A 9,976-nucleotide genomic window follows, 5' to 3' on the forward strand; every position below is an offset into this window, starting at 1 on the left:
ACAGGAAACAAAGTATAGAGCCTATAATTTAGTTGGAAAACAATGCGTGAGACCGTCGGCTTGCGCATCCATTTCAGCACAAGCATTCCCTTGTGCAGATAGATCATTAAACAACCAGGCGCTTTGCAATATGGTGTAGTCAATGTCACTGAAAAGATGGGACAATAAAGTGAGATAGGGGGGTTGCAACAGCAGGGAGAGAGCATGGAGATGTATTAATGTCACATAGGCTTTAGCTTGCCTCCTTAAGCCCTGCAAAGAGTCACCCAAGCCAATTTCCATTATCATATTGATTGAAATAGTTCATCATAGTGTAATTTTAGGTTTATCGCCACCCGGTTGGGAATAAGACCAAAGCATTATCCAACAAAAGCTATTGTTCCAGGGGACATTTCGCTGTTCCAGTTCATTGATGGAGTTGATTAAGTTTAAATGAAGCAGACACTGGATAAAAGTGAGGGTATTGACCAGCGAGCGGTGTGCCGCGCTTGAAAAAGCCTGATACATGCGGAAAAGCAAGATTTGCTAAATGCTCTAATCTTCAATCAAATCTAACATCAATACAGACAAAGTTTGGTAATGAGAGATTCAATGAAGCATGCAGCAGAGAGAATTAATCCCCCTCGCCTAAACTGAGTTCAACTTTGAAGCTTGCTCCTCAGGATAGATAGTTATCTAAATGCTAAATAAGTAATGTATAGTACTTTTCACAGCATACTAATCATTTGTTCATTTTGTCTCCATTATTTGTTCTCTTGCACTTCCCGTTGTTGATCTGGTGATTAGATCAACCTTGGATATTGGAGGAGAATAGAATAATGAGGCTGCTGGGGAGATTCGATGCACAGCTGCCTGTAATGTTCAGACCTGTGGGGCTGCTGTCACTACATACTGTTACACTTCACAGAGCGGGAAATTGGCCAAGAAAAATGAAAGACATTTAAAAAGCAGAATAATGATTTGTTCACACTAGCCTACGAGTTATGAGGAAATAATGAATACTCAAATTAGCGGGGTGCAGAAAAATTCTAAATTTAGAGAAGGTCACGTGTGTTTTTAATTCAGTGTCACACAGTAAAAATCAGGGGTTCATTACCTTGTTTTGTTTTTTTGGCTTGCGACCTTACATACACCCACATGAACTGAGGAATTAGGATTATTTTGTCTGCTATGTTTAGTCCACAAAAATGAGTTAAGTAATTAATTACAACAATTACTGTATATTAAACTGGACAAAACCCTGCATGTATAAAGTGTTCAAAGCATGTCCAGTCACGCCTATGGACATTATAAAATCATCAGATTGCCTTTGAAATAAAGTCTAGTTTTCTTTGGATACTCTGCAAGCTTGGGCTTTAAAGAGCACTCTTGAAGGCAACATCCCAAACTCCTTATAGAGAACATCAGTGTAGCCTTCAGTGATTTTACTGTATACTTTTTTATTGAGTTATGCCAGTGATCTTTGTCCTGTCCCACTAAAATATTTGAATCTGTGGTATTGTGGATCTTTTTTAGGCCATTCTTAGTGCTTGATTGGCATGGCTAGAGTCCACTTTTGGTCCATTCATGGTAAACAAGGTCCCCATGGGTGAGGATCATTGAATAGAGTGTGAAAATGATGCACTACGGCCTTTGCAGTCAACAGCTCTCAACCAAGCCGATCATCTTTTTCAGTTTGTGGACTGACATGATGATCAAAACACCAACTGAGAGATCTTTTGGTGTTCATTCGTCCAGTAAAATTCCAGACACTTGAAGATTTATCACTAAGATGCACTGAAACCTTTCCAGCAGGTTGTGAGCCGGTTTATCTTAGTTTTTATTTTAATCTGACACCACTCTGTATTTATCAGTCATGCTTTCATGTCCATACAGCTGCAAATGCACTTTCTAAATATTTGTAGGTTTTCACAATCCCCAGAAATAATTGCTATATGTCTAAAACAAACAAACAAACAAAAACGCATTATTATTGTAGTGACTATCATTTTCTTGTCCTTGCTACATTAAAGTTCAGAAATCACTCTTCGCACCAATAAGCTAATTTATGGACATTCAAATGGAAATTCAAGTTAAGAAGCAGATCTTGTTCATTTCTTTCTTTCCTGTTTGTGACGCATCTGACTTTGTTAGAGACCATGTTGGTGACGTCCACCTGCAGGTTGAAAACCCCTCGACTTGGCCAGAGGGCTATGCAATGTCAGGTACAGCCCACTGCTGAGTTACTGTGATACTTCTACCAAACCTTGGAATGAGCTAATGGCATTCAGAAAACAGCTTGTATCTGGCACCAACAGCATAAACTTTCTGTACCTCGCGATGATCTGATGGCATCCTTCAGACTGAAGCTCGTATACTGCATGCAGGAATAAATCCGCAAAAAAAAAAAAAAAAAAAAAAAAAATCTATATTTCTCTATTTTAAATATTCATTTAAAACAGAGCTTTCATGGTGAAGAATTAGAGTAAAATTAGAACACCGCGTAATTAACCCAAATTTCCGGAATGACCTCGTGACCAAATAGTGTGTCACGTGACCGTTATTCAAACCTGCCTGGCGGTTGAGGAAGGATGTTGAGGAAAAATGAATAACAATAATTTTATTTTTGCTTATGTGTTTATTTAATGAACCATTTATATTTTACGTTTTTTGACTCTCATTTCTCACAATAAAATAAACTTTGCGGTGAGATTTACTGCAAATTTGAAATTTGAATCTCAAGATCACATATCCACGCAGAAATTGTCTGCATATAAAAAATTGATGTACGTTAGATTTTAGTTGAATGAATGCAAGTTGATAGTGCCACATTAAATAACCTGTTGTGTGTCAGCTGAAAACTAAATACATTAAACAAGATTACAGAAACATCACTCAGATTTTAAAACGGCACTAGGCTGTATTTATCGCTTTTTGAAAGGGGAAAAAAAATTAAAATTAGCAAATAACCCATCGCGAAGTCAAAAGTATGAAAGTGAAGTTTGTTTAATTCTTATTATTGATTAGTATTATTTCATAGATTGCTGTTTGGTGGTTTAAAACACCATAAACCATAACCATAAACAACATTTAAAACAGCAATACAAAATCCAAAAATATAAAAAGTAAACCACAAAAACAACAAAGTATACATAATTTATTTATTTAGAAATGTAAACGCATCTTCAGCCAGCATTGGGGATTGTTAGTGGTGCACTTAAGTGTATTTTGCTTGTTTTTTTTCGCTTCTGTAAGTTATTCAAACTGAAGCAGCCGAAGCGCAACTTTTCTCTCTGAAATACACAAGAGCAGAAACACAGCCTATAGCACGCAGACGAAGTGCTCAAGTAAATATTCTTGGAACTTCCTTCATTGCTGCTGAGACACCGCTTACTTCTAGGAGATGTTCGTGGTCACGTGTGAGTCACACCCGTCCAGCTGGAATAAGAAGGTGTGCAGAAGGTGCGTGCGCGTTTGTGTAGCTGTGTTCAGTCAGTGGTGCAGCTGTTGGTCGTGGCAGTCCACAGTGGAGCATCCCTGAAGGTGAGTGAGTGCTGCTTCTGCTGACATGTAGCCTGGTACCACATCACAGGTGACAACTCCCCGCACTTGAAGTAAATGTTACACACGCCTTGTGAGGTCTTTCTTTTTCTCCCTCTCTCTCTCTTTCTTTGTAAGAAAGGCTTCCTGCTGGCTACGCCCTGATCCACTTATACTGAATGTGATTTAAATTTAGATTTTTTTTAGAAATAATATATATATATATATTTGGTTGCCAAATCCATCAAATTCACGTTTATCATATTATTGTTTTTTTTTATTAATATTATTATTCAGAGGCATCTATATAAAGCTTTTCAGTGACACCCATTGGGTCTTAAGCGGACGAGACTTGTTATCAGTCTGTCTTGACTTCCCCTATTTATTTCCAGATGCCACCTCATTATTTACATTTACTGTTTGCAGAATGACGGTAAGTGTTGTCAAGCGCGCGCTGAGTGGATTTTTCAAACCTCTCTCTCTTTTTTTTCTCATTGTTGAGAGATGAGCTGTGGGACACGAAGTCTGAGCTGTGTGTTGTCAGAATCCCATCTAATCTGCATGTTTGTTTCTTAAACAGGGCATGTTCGCTTATCCCCCCTTCTTTTTCTGCAAATCGACAGGAGATGCAACCCGGGAGAAGTGCAATAAAACAAACTCTTGCTCTCAAAGGTGTGCGCGGCTTTGTACCGGCGCGTTTTGCCTGTTAGCTGCACATCCTCTGTCTTTTCATCTGTCAGTTATTCCCCCTCATGTTTTGTCATTTGCTCTGTATATTCATTTGTCGCCTGGATTTTTTTTCTCCTCAATGCCAGCATACACCCGAGGTTGTAATTAAATTTCTCCCTCAGTGCGACAAAAGAAAAAAAGAAGGATTTTTTTCTTTTTCTTCTTTTCTTTTTTTGTTCTGAGATACGTTTGATTACTGGCGTGATGATGAGACAGTCTGTGTAGCTTTTGGAGACGTGTGCGTCCTGAGAGCAAGGTGGGGATGTGATCTTTCAGTAGCCACAATAGATTCATAAATAACACATAAAATAGTATCGAAAAATAATTAAATGAATCAACCAAAAAAGAAGGCCTTATAAGGGGGTCTGGAAGTCAAGTTGGCTTTTGCTACTGTTCTTTATCTTTCAGAGGAAAGAAAAAAAGAGTCCGTCAAACTGTAAAAGGCCCGTGTACCTAGACCTGACAGATAATCCTGCGATATGTATATCTAAAGATATCACAATACATTGAACAGTAGCGCTTCTGACAGCTTGAATTGATGCAGAAATTTTAAAAAAGGAGACTATACCGAGTTTGTGATTTTTCTCAATTCCCTACTATTATTTTATTTTTATCTGGCTGCTTATTATTGTTGATTATCGGTTTCAGTGGAGCCACTTTGTGCAAAACGGCTGATGTGTTTCTCCTCCTGGCTTTCAGGACGAAACGAACAGCGCCCCCTACTGTTCAATGGTGAAGGTACACATTGGAGTCAACACATAAAAGCTCATAGGCCCAGTGGTTAGTAAACAGTTTTTAATCCCATAGAGCCGTTTCACACCCCTCTACGTGATTACAAGGATACAGTCACACCCGTAAATAGATTTACTTCCTGTGTTAATGGTTGCCAAACGTTTATTAGCTGCTATTATTTTATTATTATTACTATTTTTGTGGTAAAAGTCTCAGAAATAAAATATAATTTAAAAATAAATAATGAAATAAAAAAGATTGAATCAGCGTGGGTGAAAGTGCATGTTTAAGAGGAAAGCGGTTCCAGCAGCCCGGGTGTAATATGATGGATCACTACAGACACTTCCGCCCCAAAACAGACACGCTAAAGATCTGATTTTTTTTTTTTTCGACAATTGATTCTTTGGCTTCACCCGAACTGCTGTCTGAATCGTCATTTCTGGCTCATATTCTACATTTCTCCCCTCATCCAAATCAAAATCTCTGCGCTCCTATAGGGCTTGTCAAGCCTCCAGTTTAGTGATGTAAAAGGAGAAGAAGAAGAGGGGGAGAAAAAAAAGGAGGTCAGGCTGAGCCCGGCGGGATACAGGGCAGCTGCTCCCAGACCAGTTTCCCCCCATCACACCTACTGCAGCTCCAGTTCTAAAGGCATTTGGTTGGCGGAGTAATTAATAGGAAATAATGATGTTGCCTTAGGTGCCGCATCACCTCCGAGGACGACGTGTTGACTGCATTATTAATCTCCTTACTGTAAATGACACATTGATGCTGATACTTATTTAAATTCATGTGAGAGAGGTGCTCAACTGAACTAATAGGTGAAGCCATAGAAGAAAAATTACACAACTTAATTAATTAAAATACCACAAAAGGGGTGAGCTCTTGCTTGTAAGCTTTTTATTTTAATTGTGAGTTTTTTCCTCTGTTTTAAAATGTTAAATTATAAAGTATAAATCGTAACCTATTATTGACATGTTTCATATCAGAAACCAAGGTTATGCCTCATTTCTCCATAATAATATTTAAAAAAAACAAAACAAAAAAACTCAAACCCTGGGAACTACTGCAGATATTGTAATCGCGCCATAATGCACTTGTCTGCCCAATTAGCTGAAACAATTACTGCAACTTTGACTTTAATTACGTCTCAATTTGAAGCCTCGCTGCTGGTCTATAATTCAGTGATTAAAACCCTCTTTTGCTTCAGTGCCTTTAGGGCAGCGCATGATTAGGACCTGTCAGCTGCTGGAGTGAACGGAGCCAGCCATGCGTGTTGTGCAACATGACCCGCTGTTGTTAAACCTTGTCAACATATTAACCTGAATTCCCCAGTCATTATGAACAGAATTGGCTACATATGAAGAAAAAAATGTACACATATGTATGTGTAATTGAAAAAGAAAACAAAAGAAGGGCGGTATTTTTCTCTAACCAGGGACGTGACGTCACGAGTGTCCCAAGGCCTGTTTTATGAAAATAAAAAGAATGAAAAGTAGCGCACGCTGGCTACGACTTGGGCACACAGAATCAAAGTATATCGTATAGTATTTTGTTAGCTATATGTCGACTTTAGACCGCAGATGATTATCCGGTGAATTGCATTCAGTTTCATTATGCTGGTAAAAGTAGTCGCTAAAATCAAGAGTCATTGGAAATGTGATCATTATATGTAGACAAACAAAAATAAAGAGGTTTGACAAGAGGAGAAAGACTGCTTTGGGAGGGCAAAAAGGTTCATCTGAAGCACATTTGATCCTTGTCAAAATATATTGATTCATGTTCTTTCAAGAGACAGTTGATGTCTTCCTTAATTTCTGACTGGCCATCTGGACTGACTGATGAAAGCTGACTCTTGTTTTCTTTGTAGGTGAAGAGCTAATGTGTCAGAAAGTCAATAACTATGGAAAATGATTAATACCTGTAAATACAAAGATTTGGCAAATTTCCTTTTGAGGCCATTCACAAAGCCCAAAAAACATGGGTATTCCAATGCTCATGCTTAACATAACCCATATTTATATTGCATAGAGTAGGTGAGATTTGGAGAAGTTTGCAGGAGTGTCCAGGCAGCTGCAGTGGATGCAGACTGGGGCATAGGTTTGATGAATCTCCCCTCAGCCACAATCAGTGCAAGCGAGTTTCCTTTGGTGTATCCAGGGGTGAATAATTTATAGGAGGATAAAAGCATTTGTGGTTGAGAGCTAGACAGTCAGACAGTAGAAGGAGGCTGGCTGGGAATCACCCGCCTTCCTCCCCAGCACCCCCACCCCCACATATCAACCCCTACACATCCACCCAAACCCAGCTCACCCCCTCTGCCACGTGGTGGCCTTGCACGATACCTCCTCGGACGGCTGCTTGAAGTGCAAATCTGTGTTCCAACTTGTTCCCGGTGCCTGTCAGCATGTTTTCCTCTTGTCAGCAGCGATTGAGTGTGGGCCCGTGTCACCCTTGTACCGCCGCTGTAACAGGATCATTGACAGGCCAGTGACACTGCCCAACCAGATAATGGAAACCTATTGATTTTTCTTCTCCTTTTTTTCCTTTTTTCTTTTTTTTACACAGACAATATGTGGCACTTCTAAATAACTGGCCAAAGGAACAGGTCACGATCAATGCTCCTGACCTTTGATTCACTGCTGCCACAGACACTGAAAAAATATATATATTTATTTATAAAAGCATAGCTAATAAAAAAGTCCTTCTGGTTGATGCATACTCTTTTGGGATACTGCCGTACGCATCATAAAAATTGAAGTAATTGAAGGTTTTTTTTATGCTGCCCCTGATTTTGATTTGCTAAATTGACAGAAACTGTTACCTCTGAATTAAATGCGTGTTTCGCTCTTTGTACGGGGTTAGCGCTTGCGGTTTTAATGGTGAAATCTCCAGAGAGGAGGCCCCTTTGATACCCATGGAAATGATAAGCATGCATTGGCTGCCTACCATTGGACCCAGTTGGCAGATGGCGAGCAGGTCCTGCAACAACACATTTCTTTTTGTCAGCCTTGTCCCCCTCTCTTGCTCTCTCTCTCTTTCTCTCTCCAGCCAGTGGGATAATGAAAAGCCCAATTCTGGTCATGGCTAACTCAATCTCATTATAATCTCTCCTTTTTTTTTATTCATTCAGCCCCTTGGGATGCTGTCTGCCAGCGATGTGGCTTTCAACCTCCAGAGAGAACATCTTTTGAAACAGCCAGGAGACCTAATGAAGTCACAGAGTGGCACAATTATTTCCCAAAGAAGGAGTATTAATGTACTTCAAAATTCCCTCCAGAGAAGCATGATGACAATTGGTTTGTACAGCTTTGATCGCTGCTTTAAATACTGCCCAAGATAAACTGCAGGGTTAGCCCCCTTTGCCACTGGTAAGTAGAAAACCCAGAAGTGGCTCTCAAGCATTAGAAACATCAAATACCCAGCCAGTTCTGCTGCAAAACACTGGAGTTTAAAATAGCACATAGCCCTAATATTACTTTCTGTTGGGAATAATGGTGCAAAATGACACTGAAATGTGCATCTTTCACCCAACTGAATTGCAACAAATTTTGTTAAACATAACAAATAAAATCAGGTTGTGTGTTGTGGGGAAGGGGCTGATTCATTATCACATAAGACACCTTTAGACAGCTGAAAGCGGCAACTCCAGCTGCTGCTGCTAAAAGTTGCATCTGTGCTCTGTAATCAAAGAGACGTTTCTTTGAAATTAGAATGATGACGTTTTTGTCAAAAAAAAATTGCTGTGGTGTTTGAGGTTGTTTACGCCACCACTTTCAGGGCAGATTAAACAGATTAATACATGATAAACACCAATCAACCTTAAACTCTACTCCATTAAATCCACTACAAATTCATATTTTGCCTTTATTTAGATCATATCTTTATTATTTTTCCTCCACATCTTCCAAACAAAGTGACACCAGCACTCAGATTTTCTTTTGTCTGAATGTGAATCTTGTTGCAGCTGAAGATCTGTAAGGCAATGGCCATCCTGCACTAACACAAACAATGAATTTTCTGCTGTCTGAATGTAAAAGACATCACTTACTATATACTGTGAAATATTTCCACTCACAGATTTCAAAGGCACTGCAGGTTTGAAGCAGCAAGAGAAAGTCATTTAAACTCACATCTGGCTTCACTGTTGTTATATTCATGCATGGTTGAAGCTAGCAAAATATTCATTTACTTCCACAAATATATAATTGACTTTAAAATAGATGTAGCAGAACATTAATGGGGAAAATGGGGATAAACAGCAGGACAACTGTGTTTTTTTGAGTTTCTATGAAGAGCTTTAACGTTTACTCACTAACTTTGGATGTTTGTGGCCCATTAAGCAGCACATATTAGTTGTAAAATAAAGTCTAAAAACCAGTTGCAGCTGCGACACAAACCCCAGTGCAACAAATGTCTCATGCCACCACTGACTCCACTACCACTGAATACCAACTTTGTCACTTCTACCTTGCTTTTATTTGTTATCTGTGCCAACATCGTAATTTAACGAGGTTGAAACAGCCTGCTAGTGAGCTAGGAGACACTAGCCAAATCTACTGGAGTGATAATATCTGAAAACTGCCATTTAATAGGCTAATGACACCAATGTTTGGGTCTTACAGGCACTGGTTCTGCTTTTTGGTTACAAACAAACTGGCCAATCAATTTAACCGTTTGTGAATTCTCATTTGTCAAGTTATTTCAACTGGCATTTGCCAAGGTTGTGGCTTGATTTAACATAATACATTTAAATAAAGGCAAATAAAGACGTCTTCAGCCATGTGCAAAAGTCTGTTTAAAATATGAATCTGAACATGTTGGCTTGATCTCACTTTTTTATGCTGCACACGTCTCTTGTGTCTAATCAACTCCGTTTCTGATTTACAATAAGATGGCGATATTCATTTAACATGCATCTTTTACTATTCCCAGTACAGGAGAGAGAGATTTCTAAGGGGTTGGAGGGTGGAGCAGCTGCTGCAAGAGGTGACACATA

This window comes from Copadichromis virginalis, linkage group LG23, assembly GCF_057382275.1.
Source record: "Copadichromis virginalis isolate Kocher_CV1m ecotype Utaka linkage group LG23, C_Virginalis_male_GT1.1, whole genome shotgun sequence".
Taxonomy (NCBI): Eukaryota; Metazoa; Chordata; class Actinopteri; order Cichliformes; family Cichlidae; genus Copadichromis; species Copadichromis virginalis.